Below are 17,120 nucleotides of genomic sequence, written 5' to 3' on the forward strand. Positions count from 1 at the left end.
TTCAAGTGTAGCATTGCTGCCATCACAAATACAGAAAGCAGGCTTTGCCCCTGATACCAATAAGCCTGAAAAAATGAATATTTGGAATATTTAGTGTCATAAAGAAATAGGTCCCTGTATACTACAGCACTGAGCTAAGTACTTGGACAGGTGAGTGTTCTTGCTGACAGTCAGTGCAGCCAGTAACAGATGTTTTGATGAACAGGCAATGGAGCACTGCTGTGCATGGAGAAGTTGCTATTGATTTCAGTAATCTTATGTGCCTGTAAATGATTTTTTCATCACTTACTTAGAAAGCAAAGATGAGTTTGATCAGAAGAAGGTTATTGCTGGAAATCCTTTTGTCTTTGAGTCTAATGTATGAAAACATAGACGAGACTGCCTAAACAGAACAAAACAGAAAGCTGGCTAATGCCCATAAAGCTTCCAGACACTGCTTTTTAGTCCACAGAGCCCCAGAAGCAGATGAAGGGCAATTCAATTGCTCTTAATGATACTCCACTGAATACATGCTTTATTTCAAAAAGCCAACTGCTCTAAATGCCATTGACGAATACAATAATAATATACCAGTGTCAGTGTCAATGTAAAACTGCACACCATTTTATACGTTTTGTGGCTTGTGAACAAAGGAAAAGCTGTCTGGGCTCAGCAGTGGTGTGTAGTATCTTCCTTAGATTTATTTTTAATTCCAGATTTGTTGGTGCAGTACAACTTCAAAGAAGAGTAATAGCTGCATTTGTAATGGGCAAAGCTACACAAAAGTATCATTCTTTGAGATGAAAATAGATATTTTGCTGAAATCTTACATGTTTCTGACTAAGCTGATGCCCTGGAGGGATTTTTCTATTAAAAGAAACCTGCAAATGTAACACTGCAGTTGTGAATGGTTTTGTATTCATTACTGTGTTGTATGCACACATGCATGCAAGAATATTTATAAAGCTTTACATAAAAAGTTAACATAAATTGTCTGTAATCTACCCTATCTGAATGTCTCTCCTTTTAGAAAATAAATGGCAATAATAGTCAACATCCTCAGTAGGTGACAATCTGTTCTGAAGTGTCTTCTGTGAGTCAGTGCAGATATGGGTGCTGCAGAGGCTGCGAACCTGGCAATCCTTGGCATTCCTGCAGCTCCACTGAGCACAAAAGCAACCTTCGCAGTTTTCACGTTGGCAGAATTGACCCTTGACCAAAACAAATTCCTGGAGGATACCTTACCTTTCTGGTCCTTTGCATCAGAATGGTGGGGCAAACCAGAGGGCTGTCTAACCTGTGTTTTGTCTCTGAAAATGGACAGGAACGTAGGGTTTACTGGGAGATTTTTTAAGTAAAAATGTGTAAGGAATGTGTCAACTTTCTCAGTTTTTGATTCTTGGCAGGCTATCCTGAGCTGGAGATTGTATTCAGACCATGAACCTTGAAGCTCAGATATGCTAGTGAAACATCATGGTGGTGTGAGACAGTAGCATCAGAAAAGGGATTTCAGATGCTAAACATCATTTCTCATGCAGTTTATAGCTGTTCTCTTCTAAAACACCTTACACATTTAACTGGATCTCTTAAGAACTGTGACAGCTAAGGAGCTTGTTTTCATTCTTTCACTCATTTTAATTTATCACTTCATTGTCTCAGTAATTGTTCATCAGTTCATTTAAGCTAATCTCTATTTGTTATGGTCATTCTTAGTTTGGTTTAGTTGTCTCTTTGGAATCCCTCAGTTGTTCAAGCAATTGACTTCAGTGTCTTGAATAGCAAGAATGAAGGGAAAAGGAAAGATGAGGCCCATGAATCTTCGTTGTGCTGTTATTGGGCCTTTCTGAGCTGTGATGTTCCCTGAAATGAGGAGTGCTATGGAACTACCCTAACAGAAATACCTGTGTCACTGCAGCAGCAAAAGTACTGCATTGTGTGTCCGGTGGGCCTGGAGAGCAGCAGCAAACATGGTGGTTGGCACCAGAGGAGGAGGTTTCACTGCTGGCGTGAAGGTGACACCTCTGTGCTATATCAGCTGCTCCCTGCAGTGTGAACGACCACACGCTGGGCTGTGAGTAGAGCTTGCGGAAAATGTGGTTGACAGAGCAAAAGAGAGATGGACACAAGTTCTGGAAAGATCAAAGCTAAATTTAATTGGACGCTATTCATCTCCTCTTGTATCTCGAATGCTTGTGTACAGTGCACAGTGTAATGGATTCAAGTGACGTAAAAAAGAGCTGTGCTAGGAGAAACAGGGAAGCTATTTTTATACTTCTGAATCAGAACTTTTGGATAAAAGTTTCTTGATCTGATTCAGTAAGTTTTCTAGGATCCTATCAGTGAAAGCTAACAGGCCATTTTCGGTGTCAGAAGTTATTAGAAATGAAATACAGAAATTGGAATGAACTACTGGCACTAGTATGTGGCAAAGCTTTTGTAGCTTACGGTGAAGCCAAGACTCACCCGTGAGGAAAGAGAAATGACTTGATACAAGTATCCAAATGTATCGTGTTTATGAAATGCTGAGGATAAAAGAGACAAAGTGCTGTGCAGAGCCTGAGAAGCAGCGATGATTCTGAGGAGATACACCTTCATGTGGTGCAGCTGGCTGTCAATGACCATGTCCTGATGAAGCTGTGTGAAGAAGCTGCAGCACTGTGCTGAATTGGAGTGTTGATAGTACAGGTTCTGAGACTACAGGCAATTAAGAGAACCGGTTATGTGGTTAGGAATTATTTCCCTCTGATTTTTGAGTCTGTTTAGTGGCTCAGGAGCATGTGAAGGTAGAGGTAGATGCTGTGTAACGTAAAGGTCAAGAGTTTGTTCCACTTTTGTTTCACAAAATGTGTGAGTCTCTGTGGATTTCCATGAATCAAATCACATGAGGGAATTTTAGGACAGCAGAATGCTGGCTCAGCTTTGCTAGGCCAGGACGTGGTGTTCCAGCTTGCTTTGCAGTAGTGCTGAGTGGGCAGGTGGCAGGCACTGGGGAATTAGGTGCTCCACTGCTTCTGTATTCTCACATGGAACTTGCTAGGTACAGAGTCAGGAGTGTATGTCAACATTTTAAGCTCAGTCAGAAATTAATTTTCATCTGTACAGCCTGTATGGTACTCAAAGCTGTAGAATTTCCTGCCAGCTTTCAGGCATTAGCTGACAATGCAGTAGCTATCTACAGCATGTCATTACTTTTTACATCTCATCCTTGAATAAATGAAAAGCATCGAAGAATGCCCCGCTTCATTGTTTTGTGTTAATGTATGTGTGAAAAGCAGCTTATTTTAAGACTAGGATAAGACTGTCTCTCAAAATTGCAATGAAGATTTGCCTTTGAAATCTTCAGATAGGGAAGTACAGCCAGCACCCGTTCTGTCTGTTTAGTCGAATAAGTGAGAGAGTTCTTTTCTGCTGGTTGAGAAGTTACGTAGTTGCTCTGGAAAAAAGCTTTAAACAGTGTATTGCTTGGTCTCGAAAGAAATTCAGCTAATGTTAAATTAAGGTGGCTTTGCTGAAAGCTATTTATTAGCATATTCAGACAATAATAATAGTTTTATTTTAAGAGTTCCCAGAAAATGGACAGAGTTTTGAAAAGCTTTGATTACTTCAAATAGACGATACAGGTAGTCTTTACTATAAATAATTACAAAAATGATTATTGCTGTAGGTGTTACTGGTATGTATACTGTTACGTTGTCTTGTGGGCCCATAGTAGAACGCAAATGGCAAAACAGGTCTGCTTAGAAAGGGAGCATACCTACTGTAATTTCAGGATAACAGCAGCACCTCTGCTCTTCAACGGAAACAGGAGTTAAAATGATCTTAATAATTTAGAAGACCTGGTAAGGAATCTTTGTAGAGTTCATTCTTGCAGAAGCTGAATTTTGGTGCACTTATTCATAAAGAATTAATGTTTATGGTTAGAGCCTTGACTGATCATATGGTGTGCTTTCTGATTAAGATAATGAAACTATAATGTTACATGATTTAAAGATCAGAGCTCATCTTGAGCATTGCCACTTAAAAGCCACATCAGCCCAGAGAGTGGGATGCTATTGACTGTTAGGGCTGATAGAACATGCACATATATAAGCAATCACTGTGACATACAGAGATGTTTAAAATATAGTGTGTTTGACTACACTGATTTTACAAGTAGTATACAGTATATTTTTTGTCATTTATTTTGGAGTCCCACATTACTGGACTTAGGATTTATGAAAGTGAAAATACAGAGAACTTCAGAATTCTCTGTGAGCAAATTTCAGTAGTAGGTACTGTAAACCAATACATCCTCTGAGTATGACAGAACAGTTAAACCGTTGTTTCAAATTCTAGATCACACTATTTTCATCTCTCTCTAATCTCATATTCTTCTTTAAATTATAAATTGCCCAAGTGGCACGGACTAAGCCAAGGGAACTTTTGGAATGTATTTAATATGGTTTTATTAGCTTTACTGCAGGCTCAGGATATGATTTGGTATGTTGGAAACCTATCTGTATTCAATGATGCCTCCCTCAGGATTCATTCTCTTTTAATGAACAGTGAGAGACAGTAGCAGTGTATGTGATGTACGTTTTAGTATAGTTGATGAGTTTCTGCAGTTAAAAAGTACGTGTCATTGTTATTTACTCTGTATTATTTATACTGCAAGCTTCTCGGAGGCCCTAATCCCATTGCACTAGGTAATGTAAAAATATAGATATTATCCATATTTTTTAGCTGCGTTTCCTGAGGAGAAGAGGCAAAGGCAAGCCTTGAAAGAAGTGTGAGCCAGACTCCTTCCTCTTCCTCAGGTACAGTTAGCCTGGGACATGCCGTTGGCTCATAAATGATGATGGTGGGTTTAACCATTTCAGTGGTTCTTGGCAGTCTAGGAATTGTATGGTGGTTGGACTTTTTGCCAGATCTGTCTTCATGATGCCATTTTCTTTAGCTCAAAGGAGGAGGCTACTAAGTAAAGTCAGTACTCATTAAATTCACTGGATCAAGCCTCAGAAAAAAAGACTACATGATGAAGGGACTGTGTCTAGAACAGAGTGAATCTGAGCTCTGCAATACTGACGTTTCTGGAAGCTCATCCTACTAGATATGATGTTTGTGAGTAATGCACTTCATTTGTGCAGCAAGCATTAGTCAGTTTAGTCAATCCTAACAGTCAAGCATGTTTGTTTAAGCACACACTGAAGTATTTCCAATAACAATTTTTGTTGCTGTTGGAAGAAATTAAGAAGGGCTTTCTGTAACAAAAATGCTGAGTGCATATGTTACTTTGTAAGAACTCTGAATTTTCCACCAGCTGTCATAGTGAGAGACAGTTTAAGGCAAAGACCTATTAAAGCATCTTTACTTTGTTTTAATGGCAAAATAGCCCATCTTCTTTAAACACAGTGAATGTAATTCAATAAGTGAACAGATACCTCAGAAGAATATGAATGAATCATTATAGTGGTTGGTTTTTAAAAGTAAGTGGAGTGGAATAGCATTTTATGCACTGGACAGAGTAATTATGTCTATTTAAGTAAATGCATAGGTTTTGTCTATGATGTTGGGACTTTTAGGTCTTTCTAAGTAACGATCCAAATTCATCAGTTGTTATGGTTCAGTATTCCTGAATAAAGATTATCATCAGGAACTATAATAAATAAACCCCATGTAAGACAGGCTTTCATTAAAGCATTGTCTGATGTTTTCAGTTTTGTTCTGCTTCTTTCAATTGACTATAAGGCAAAATTTAGTTTGAAATGAATATTTTCGAAGTCATATAATATTGAAAGTAGTAATAAAATTGTACTAAATGTTGGAGCAAAACATATTTATAGTGCTCAGCTTTACAACCATTGAAATCCATTAAGATTATCAGTTATGATAAAATTGTTATTGAAGACCTTGGCTCAGTGACTGTTACAAACTTGATGTAAAAACCTTAAAATCTGTTATCTCTTCCTCTCAGCGGATGAAGAGAGGACTTGACATCCAAATATTTGAACAAACTGAGAGTCTTTCCACAATGACTTAAAAGAAAAACTTTCTAAGATTAACCACCCAGGAAAGGTTAAAAGTGATGTTAGCTCCATTCTACCATTACAGTGTAGGCATGCTGTGCCATGGAGACAAAAACTGCTGAAGTACTGTAGTGCTTCTAATGGATGTAGCATTTTTAATAGGAACCCCTGTCATAATGAGACACACTAAAACTACTTTGGAATGGATTTCTCCTTTTTTTCTCCTTTCTGAGCTTCATATTTAATGGTTTACTACCTATGTTTGTCAGATTTTCCTGATGTATTTTTAATAATCACCCTAATAACTAATTAAAAGTTATCTGAAATTTAATCTTTGTCTACTCTGCTGTAAGAATTAGCTTAATTTCCTAACCAGAGCTAATGTTCTTTGTAATTGTTCTGCATGTAATAAAATGGGCTGTTGGAAATTCTGGAATAACTGTGAGCATGTACTTTCATACTGCACACCTAAAATACTCTTAGAAGCAGAGTTCAGAAAATGAACCTTGTTGTGATATTTTGTACAGATTTGCACTACATTGCTGTAGTTGAAGGGAGAGAGCACACACCTTTGAATAAAGTGGGAGTTTCTAGCCTGATGGGTGATGACATTTATTTTTGTGGAGTTCCTAGGAAAAGTAAGGCTTCCATAAGCTTTTCTAAACTGAATTCTCCAAATGCTGGTTGTGCTGCTTTTGTGGCTGGTGCCACATCTGGAAATCTTAGTGCATCTTAGCCTTTCTGTAGCTGCTCTGTGGCTCCTTGGAGCTCCCAGGTATGTTGTTTTGTCAGGCATAACTGTGTAGTACTGACTCTTTTTTCTTGTTTGCTATGGGTGTAAAAGTGGAACATTTCCTAAAATAAAATAGCATGTTGCATCATCTTCTAAAAAGCCAAAGAGAGAAAAAGGGGGGGAAACAAAACCCAACCAACCACCACCAAAAACAAACAAACAAAACGGCAACAAAAACATAAATGCACAAACAAACAAGAAAAAAAAACCACAAGAGAAAAAGACTGTAATTCTTATGCAGATATAGCTACAGGAAGGTGACTGCTGTGGGGCAGAGCAAAAAGGTCAGGGATTGATGTGTCTAGTCTTTCTCATTTGCTGTTTTCTGTGCCTCGGCTCATTGATGACTTGCGCAGCAGACAGGCTTTCTCAATGGTTACTGTAAAGGTCTGTGTACTTTCTTTTTTACGGTAACCCCCTTGTTTTTCTGCTTTCCAGATAGCCCCCTGTACCCAGAGATCTGCAGTAATTACTCACATTGTGCCTGTACTTTCTCGTTTCTCTGATAAACTTAGATGTCCTGTTTTTTCAATAAAGCAGATAATTTCCTTGGGATAATATTTTTGTTGGAACACAACTGTGCTTTAAGTATCTTCAAGAATTAAATTCGTTGGTGTGTATCTTTAACTATGACTCTAAAAACAGTAGTAACTTACATATCACAGCCAAAACCTCAACATTCAAGAAGCTGATTGATGTTTGGTGATAGGAAATTTCTTATTAGAAATACAAGAGGAAAATTTGGAATTTCTTATAGTTTTGCTCTATAGTCGTAGTTTAGTGTAGTTCAATTTAATATTTGTGTCCTGTAACAAGATATTGCATTCTGGCAAAGCTAACCATTCTAGAAGTTTGAGTATCTTTTCCCAGTAAATTCATTGTTTAGTGTAGCAGATTTTGTTTTTTGAATCAAACCAATGCCACTGATAAACCTTCCTGGGAGCTGCATGGGGAATAAATAGAGCAGGTAGGAATGGAAGCTCATGTATACAGATATAGGGCTAGAAATGTACTTCAAGCTGACATTGACTACAGTTATTTCATTTACATTTACTTCAGCATGTTCTCAGCCCTTTGAACTATGTGTAATAAAATGTACCTGTGCTATGCACAATACTGAGAGATTAATGCAGTTAGTTTGCTAATAATTTGTTTGTCCCACTGCACATTTTGGAGATGCGCCTCTCAGTGTCAATAATTGATTCCAGTAATCATAACCTACCAGCTGGCGTGTCACAGCCGCAGTCACACCTGGCAGTTATGCTGTTACACTACCAATACAACCCACTTTTGTCCTACAAAAGCTAAGCCATCATTTTGATTATCAATACCATTACTTTTTCTTTAGTTAAGAGATTGATTCCTTTAACTTTGAGGAGCAGAAGAAAGCATCTTCTTAGAGATCAATAGGATTGCACTCTTCTTGACTCAGACAATCCTGATAAATGCAGTTTTAGATTGCTTATCTTAGTGACTCAACATCTTAGGTAGAAACAGCAAAAACCTCTGTATTTAAAACTTTATTTTTTAATTTTTTTTTTAATTGTCTTCAGAATTTACATTGTCTACTTGCCATTAAACTGCTTTAAAATTCTGCAGTGAGCATCAGTTTGGCTGTAGAAGTCTTACTGCTATAATTTTTCTGTGTTGTGTTGACATTACATTCCAGTAGTTTAAAAAGCAGCATCAGAACACCTCAGGTTCACAGGTCAAATTAATTTGAAAGTTGGATGGAGCACTGAATGCTATTAATGGAAAATTGATCCTGAGAGATAAAGCTCATTACCTAGGAATGCATAGCTGGAGTATTACCTCAACATAGGTCTGTGTCCTCCATAGGGGTAAAGTTACCGAACGTACAAGGAATTTTTTTTTATTTTCTTTGGAAGGACTTTTAGAGGACGTTGCAGTGTATTTGTGTTCAAAATGTTAAAGAATCTTTTCTGTGTTTGAAGCAGAAAATGAAAATCCATCCAGAATTTTCTTTCGATATGAGCTTGTTGAATAAACTCTTGGGCAGAAGTGGCGCCCCGTCGGTTTGGGGCCGCAGCGGTGCGCAGCTGGGAGCACAGACCCCGCACAGCAGCAGCAGGGCTGTGCTAACTACTTAGTTCTGGGGTTTAAGTTGTGTGAGCAAGTTGCTTTTCAGCTGTGCTTCTGTCAGCATTTCCGCTCTGTGTGTGATTCTGTGTGTGTATCTCAACCTCATCCTAGATGCAATTGATAAGCCCTTTTGTGTTGGGCCTGTCACTCGGGAGCTGTGTCATTGAACGCTATTACCTCTACAGGTGCCCAATCAGGAGCAGTGGCGAACTGGAGCTGCTTTGTCTGAAATACTCAGGCTAACAAAGGAGGAACCATTACAGCATATTACATGTGAAAGGAACTTTCTTTGGGCTCACTGAGTGGTACAATTTGTTTAAGAACTCCACCGAGGTGCCCTAAGTGGGTTCTTAGTGCCGCCCTGGGGACTCTGGATGGCTCCCCTGCTGTGCCCCGTTGTTTAACTCCCTTTCAGGAAATCTCTTCTCAAATATTCATTTCAGTTAGGTTATTAGCATAATTTCTGTCTCACCTCCGTTGCAGTCCTTTACCCCAGTTTACTGACAAAGGGAAGCGTTGTCCTACCAAAGATGTGTCTATGTGGGATTATTTCATTTTATAGTTATATGGAACTTTTTAAAAGAAGTGTTCTTTCTATCTGGGAATGAAAACTTACTGATGCTGCTAAGAATAATACTACCTCCAGTGGTGTTACGAATGGCTAATATACACAGTGATAATTCCCTGATGTGAACTGATGTACAGCAACTGGTGTACCTCTCATCTTTCTGACACAAAAATCAGGTTGGTAACATTCAAAAATAGCAGACAGGAACTGCAGTGAGCTGTTCACCAGAGGTTCAGATTTGCAAACAAGATGCCACAGGCACTCATGAAGAATGTAGCCTCTCTACCTCTTTTTACCCAATAGGGTCATGTCCAAATCCTTTCACCTTTAAATCACATTGCCTCTTGCTTCACTATTGCATCTTACCCTTGTTCCTAGTTTGTTGCTGCCTTAGAGGCTTCTATTTTTCCAGAGACTAGAACATTTATTAAGAGAGATTTATTTGGAAAGGTCAGACTCTACATTACCTCAGAATTAGGTTCAGTCTGCAGAATAATGATTTCATTTAGAACACTGAAGTTCTTCAGACATTGCTTGTTTTAAAGTATGACTTTGAGGAATCAAACGTATGTCAAGGTCTGGTAAATAAGTGAATCTCCATTCTGCTGAGGGCTTTTGAAGCACTAGAAGCTTTAATGTTTTGTTTATTCTTTTACACTAAATTTGGACTTCAGTAAAAAACCCTGCGTATCATTGATATTTAAAAAAACATAGCACATCTCCCAGAAATAAACTTTCAGCTCCAAATTAGAATTCACACAGCTTTGCTTTTCCTGTTTTAGGAAGAGAAAGGATTATAAACATACAATAGACACAAAATTGAAGAAATTACTAATTTCTAATAACTGTGGATGTTAGTCTAATCGTATACAGATAGTATCAACAAACTTTCTTCTTGTCAGTCTGTGAATCAGTATCTGTTGCTTTGTGTTACAATTCAATATTGCTTCCCCATAAACTCAGTTTCTTTTTTAATACTTGCACCATGACAAAAAAATAGAGCAGGTGTAAAAGTCCAAATTTTGAAGTCTGATTTAAATCCTGATTTCATTCACCTGGACCTCATTCTACCTATTACAGGGCTTTAGGCATAAAGTGCATATTTATATATTTAACAATAAAGGAACTGTATATATTTAACATAAGAACTGTAGCCTTGTGTAGCAGCATCTAGAAATTCACATATATATGCCAGACACAGTATGAACAGAGATCAAAAAGAGACTCTACAGACCTCTTGTTTAAGTATTTGACAGCGTACAACGGATTTTGATGTACAGGAACATATGAAACAGTATTAGCTGGCTATGGTCTTATAAAATGAGTTGCTTGTGCTTTAAAACTTTCATGGACATCACAGTGTGGTTTCAAGATGTGTTTGAAGATGTATAATGGAATAATTTGGTGGATTTGTATGAGACTTCTTCCCAGTGTGAAAACAGTAGGGGAGAAAGTGCTTATTTAAAAAGTACTAAGCAGATGAAAGATGCTGGGGTCATGCACTAACCTGAGGCAGGGATTGACCTCCTAATACTTGGTGAGAGCCAAGTAAGACGGACACAGGCTGAGAAGGGCTTTGAACGTGAAGATAAGTAGTTCTTGTTTAAGCTAACAGAGGAGGAGGAAGTGCCTAAAGAAAGGGCACATAGGAAAAACAGTTACGTTAGGAAGATGTTTTCAGACGCTGGTAGGAAAGGTTGCATAACATCTGTATTCTGCACATCATGCAGAAAAGTTCTGTAAGGGTTTGGCATACCTCTAGAGAGAGATTGGATTTGTAAAGAAAGCCCTGAGCCCCAAGGAAATGACAGAATAGGAGTGTTGAGAAAATTGTAAGGACTTTTTTGTTTTATGGGAGAGACAAGGAAGATGTTAGGAATGAGGGTTTAAGACATCTCAGTTATTTAAGTAGTCCTGTGGAAGTAGCATCATGTAGATTCATGAGGAGAGGTGACAGATGTAGCTTTCTCTTTTAGTGTGAAAAAAGATAGGCCTTGAGTATAGAGAAGAGTGACAAGACACCATAGTTTGAGCCTGAGTCATGTTTGTGGAGGAAACATTTGAGACAATGTGGGAAAGACAGAAGGGCAGAATGTTGAGAGACTTGTGCCAAATATTGCAGAAAGGGTGAGGATGTGAAAGATTAGAGGTATGAAGAATAAATATCACAAGAAGTGAATCAGAGAACTGAAAGACAGAAAGGATTTCAGAAAGAACAATACTTTGTGTATTTGGGTTTGCTCCTTGTTCTCTTTTTTCTCTCTACATATTTTACACTGTGTTGTCAGGCTCTTTTTCAGCATTTTCCTTCTTGTTTAAAACTGCAGCTACTGCCTGTTTGTAATCTGTGACTTCAATCAAGATGTGTTGTGCCAAACTTCTTATTTTCTGCTTTCTATGTCAACCTGCATTCCTTCTTTAATATCTTTTTAGCTTATATTTCTTTTGACACCAAATCTAAGTTTCTTTTACTTATTTCAGAGCTCTTCTGCATACTGGCTTCCTTTGTCTACTAATGTGATACTTCACTTTCTTCCACTTTGGCAATGTCTGTATTTCATTAAACATCTTGAAGACTTCTTTCTTGCTGTCTCTTGACCATAGAACACCCTTATGAAGCCTAATACCTTCTTTTTTTCTACTCTTATTACATATAAGCAGCACAGGTATCACCAACTCAAAATAGTCTTCTGCCTTAATATTTGTAGCAATTATAGGTTACTTGAGATAGAATGTCTCCTTCCATCCCATTTCAGGATACTAAAATGAAAGCTAAATAACAGTTGTAGAACTATCAAAATTTCTGCATCAAAAGCTTACTTTTTCTCTACCTTAAACAGCATATTCTCATTTATGTCTGTTCAAAGTGAATGCAAAATCATAATGTAAACGGACTATTTAGGATTGAAGTTGATGGAAAATAAGACATGAAACTAAATGAGGAAAAAAATAAAACATCAGCTGCCCTTACCATTAGCACTTAACAGAATCTGTCATTTTGTCAGTGATTGAAAGAAGCATTTTAATGAAGAAAATCAGTGAGATACAAGTAGTATGTGAATTATAATTGAAAATTGCTTGTTTTGAGACTGACCCTTGAAAGCTCAATAAACATAATACTGGGTTTTCTAGTCCAGTTGGGATTTTATATCTCTTCCATCACAGTGGTGTTTGGGCATCTGTTTTGCTTAAATCCTGCAAAATGATTTACAGATATTAAACAGACTTCAGCACACCTGCATTATGTACAGTATTTTATGCTTAGATCAACTCTAACACAAAATGTGACTTGCCAAAAGCAACAGAGATCAACGACTGAACTTAAAAGCAAAATTGAGGAAGCTTCTTCGCGAGCTTCCTCTCTACACACCAGACACGTTACTCCATGAATATGTGATTAAAAGATTCTTCTAGTGCATGCCTCCACTTGAAAAAAATATCAAAACTGAACAACAACTGAAAAAACCACTCTCCCTGGAACCACTTACTAACATTGAGGTGACAATTTTTTAGTTGTAAGTCAAAATGAATGAACATGTTATTTGCGATCCCTGTCATATCTGTTTTCATTCCTGAAACACAGCCTGTCACAAGTAAAATATTTAGTGGACAGTAAAATGAAATCACTTGTTATTTATGGGAACCTATGAACTCCGATCAAGGAGGAGAACTGTTGTCCAAGCTGGTACTGAAAATGAACGCGAAGCATGAGCCTGCCAGCTTGTTTTGTGCTGCCACCTACCATTTGACCACGACACATCTGAGCTCTGCTTGGGCTTAGCATCTCCATAGTCATCTTTTTCTCTTCTGAACCAACCTAGGATCAAAAAATAAGGGGCACATCTGCTTAGGAACAATTTTATATCATAAAATTAAATCAAGGTTCTTTTATTCAGAATATTAATCTTTCAGACACATATCACAAAACTTAGAGTAAACCTGGCCCCTGTTGCATCTTGTGTCATTCTGAAAATGACTCTGAAAAGCCTATCAGCAAAAAGTGGTTGGGAAGAGAGACAGCACATCTGTCAAGTGGCAGTTCTGAACATGATGAACGTGATATTTTTGTTTATCTCCCTCTGTGAGCTCAGCCCTTTGAGGACGCAGTGAAAGAGATTTGGGCAATGCCAATCAATAAAATGAAAATCACCTTAAAGGGTACTCTATAAATGCAACAATGAGAGATTAATCTCTGGCACTCAAGAGTGGGTCCAATTTTGTTTTTATTTAAGGGGGCTGCAAAACTGTAAAATGGAGGTGTTGGAAAAAAAAAATCTTTCTAGATTCCTTCTTGTTTAGGTGACAGCAGTTCATTGTAGATTGCAGTGATTGATCCCAAAAGAACCTTAGCAACGAAGTCACACAGATTCCAAGCTAGTTTTCAGCTTGGTTTGCTGCTGAATACAAGCAGAAATGACACCGATCTCTGCTGTGAGTACTTTGAGGCCATTACTTGGGCTTTAATTGCAGTCAACGCTATCAGTGGTGTCTCAAATATTGGCATCAGCTCATTGCACTAGTCTGTTCGCTAGGATCCCTCTAGCCATTTTTTAATATATTGACCTTCACAACTGCAATGTCCAGTGTAGATAAGGTTGGATCCCTCTTCTCAGCTTCTTTTGCTCTTGTGTGGTGGTTGGTGGTTTGACTTTTTGTTTGTTTGGTGTTATTTTTTGTTGTTGTTTTCTAATTTGAAATTTGATTATTTTCCTTCTTTGCCGTAATTTGTCATTTAAATCTTACATGATTTTTTCAATGAAGACTTTTCCAAACCTTTTTCTTTCCAAGTTAAAATTGTGTTGGCATAACAAAGTGATCTCCTGTCAGTGACTTTATCCAGGATACATCTGCTCTCATCATTCCTGGACATGGTGTTAATTAGATTTCTCTGAAGCCTATCTAGCAGCAGATGTTTTAGGCTTACCCTTTACCATGTATCCAAGAGTTCAGAGACAAACTTTCCTAGGTAGAAACAGAGTTGTTTCTTATGTGTTGGAAATGCAGTTTGCTGCCATTTTAGGTGTTTTGCTTTTCGCAGATCAATGAAACACTGTCCCCAATTTAATTGCAACATAAAGCAATTAATCTCCCTCTATTAATAGTATAGCGCAGAAACACGCTGCCTGAGTGAATATTTTGAATATGTTCCCAGGTTTTCATGCACTACTTTGAAACTAATTTCTTGATACCAGGCCCTGTAGCGAGGCTGGTGCAGCGCTACCCCTGCTTCTGATCCTCTTCCTCTTGCAGAGTGGACTCACCAAACTCACCCCATGACTGCAATGGGAAAAAATAAATTGGGACATGACAAAGATGGAGAATTTTCTTATGTTCAGATTTCTTCTTTGCTTTTAAGAATGATGGGTGAGAGTTGTTTCTTGGAGAGTGCATTCATGTTACTTTATTGCTGAGTTACCTTCCCATTCCTAACACAGTATATTAATGTGGTTCAGAAACTCATGAGACTTACGTTCACTCTGTTTGCAACAGGGGCCTGTAGAAATATTTGTTGCTGGGTTAACATTTAGGACTGTATAAAGGAGTAGAAGTAGTAAATGTTGTAGTAGTAGTAGTAATAAAATAATTACTCCTACTATTACATTCAGCCCTTTGAAGGCAATAGCAAAGCTGATAACAGCCTCCAGTGAAAATGAGTTTGACAATCCCTGGCTTAGTTTATTTAGTTGTTTAAAATCTGTCTGTTTCTTTTTCAGAAGCAGCAGTTCTGTGTTAGCTTCTTCAGGAGCTTAGAAAGACCTTCCTCTTGCTTCAGAGAAAAGGTAAGAAAATAGTTGTCTCAACACTTTTTCTACCTTACTTTTCACTGCCTCTTAACATAGCTCAACATGGGCTCCTCCTGGGAAGCCTGGTGTTCAGACTAAAAATGTGTTGCATAGTGGAAGTGCTTCCAGCACCTGCAATGGACCTCCTGTTCGTGATTTCAGCCAAGTAAATCTGAGGAGCTCTCTGTAATAGGTAGCGCTGGTTCTCTACTGACGAATTTGGAGAAGAAAATTCTCCACATCCAGTTTGTTCTGGGCAGTGGTGGGACTGGCTGATTATTTCCACCCCACACTCCCTTCCTTTTTCATTGCAGCAGTACTGAAACCTGATGGGTGGATATGGTCACAAGATGCAAGTTGTCTGGCAGTGCCCTCTCCAGATGGTTGTTCAGCAGAGGACCCTGCTAACTGAAGTGTAAAGGGTGTATTGACAGCTAGAGCCCCTGCTTTACTGCCTCAGTAAAGGTTCAGCTGCTTATGTCCATGTTTGGTAAAGCAGTATCCTGAACAGTGTTGTGACAGATGTATAGGCTTAAGGACAGAGGGCAACCATCTTCTAGAAGGCAGTTCGTTTGCACAAGACAAAATGTTGCAATTTGGCTCTTGATATGTAAAAATATTGTTATGTTGAATATATAACAATAAGGTTAGTTCAACATATTCTGCCTTTCTTTGTGAAGCGCCTGAGACAAAGCGGTGGCTTTTATTTCCACAGAAGGCAGCGGTGTTCTGAATGATGCCTCAAAAGCACATCTTTTTGGTGCAACATTTCTTGTCTATAATTTCGGTTTGCTGGAAGAGTGCCGAGAAAAGAAAGAAATGGGGATCAGGAGGAAAGGAAAAGACAGCAATGAACGCTGTTGTATTTACACTTAGCAATGTCACAAAATTGCCAGTCTTAACGTATTGCTGTGACATTCTGCTACTGCAGACATTTCTTTCTTTCTTTCTTTCATGATAATGAAAATGAAATACTATTTTACCTTGAAAGCTTTACTTCTGCAGTGGGATTTCAACCATAGTGCATTTGTCCAGAAACCGCCGGACCTTGAGATGTATAAAAGGTTTGATAGTTGTACATCGATAAGCTCTGGTGCCCTATTCTCCTGTGTTCCTACCTGTCTTATGTTGTGTGAGCAGGCTATACCAGCAGTGTGATTATTGCTACATGTAGAATGTAGTCCACCCATGATCACAAATAGTGGATTACAAGGAAAAATAGATGGTTTGCATGGTCTTAAAAATACAGTTATTAAAAACCAACCAACCAAAACAAAACAAAAAATCCCTACCACAAACCATAAAATCTACTATTAATACTAGTTGGCGTACAGGTCTACTTGAACCATTTTGAATTAGCTCAAGAAATGATTATTTTTTTAATGGCTCACCCTGTCTCGGAAGAGGAAAAAAGTGATAACATCTACTTTCCTTCCATCTAACTGTTACACCAGCCTCTACAGCAGAAGATGCAACTTGTAAATAGTGTGGTGTGCTATGTAATTTGTTACCATACGGGTTGCCTACAGCATATACTAAATCTTCTCCATAACTTATTTATCAGTGATACAAAGTTCGAGGTGTTTTGTTGTTTGGTTGGTTTTGGTTTAAGTAGTAACATTTCTTTTGATTTGTTAAAATGTAAGGTTTGGAAGCAGAGGTTATTGATATCATCTCATACACTATAAAGTGTACAGATACATTGTGATGTTAGAACTCCTTATGTCCGTTCCTAGTGAGGTAATCACTGAAACATACAGGTATTTCTGAAGGTTCTTAGCATAAAAATAGCAGATTTATTTCAGCATCAGGAGTGAAATGTGTCTTTTCCCACCACTTCATTCTTGAAAAAGTGTGATCTCTGGGAATGTGATAGCATTTTGACTGAT

At 38.1% G+C, this 17,120-nt stretch overlaps 1 long non-coding RNA gene across 1 annotated transcript in view; it reads left to right on the forward strand.

The window, feature by feature from the left end:
* Positions 1–17,120, forward strand: part of LOC139829096 (uncharacterized) — a 154,152-nt gene that overhangs the window by 123,240 nt on the left and 13,792 nt on the right. The window contains exon 3 of the long non-coding RNA XR_011741342.1: positions 15,163–15,228. This is a non-coding gene — a long non-coding RNA (uncharacterized lncRNA). The remainder of the gene's footprint in view (positions 1–15,162; positions 15,229–17,120) is intronic.

Source organism: Patagioenas fasciata, chromosome 14, assembly GCF_037038585.1.
Source record: "Patagioenas fasciata isolate bPatFas1 chromosome 14, bPatFas1.hap1, whole genome shotgun sequence".
Taxonomy (NCBI): Eukaryota; Metazoa; Chordata; class Aves; order Columbiformes; family Columbidae; genus Patagioenas; species Patagioenas fasciata.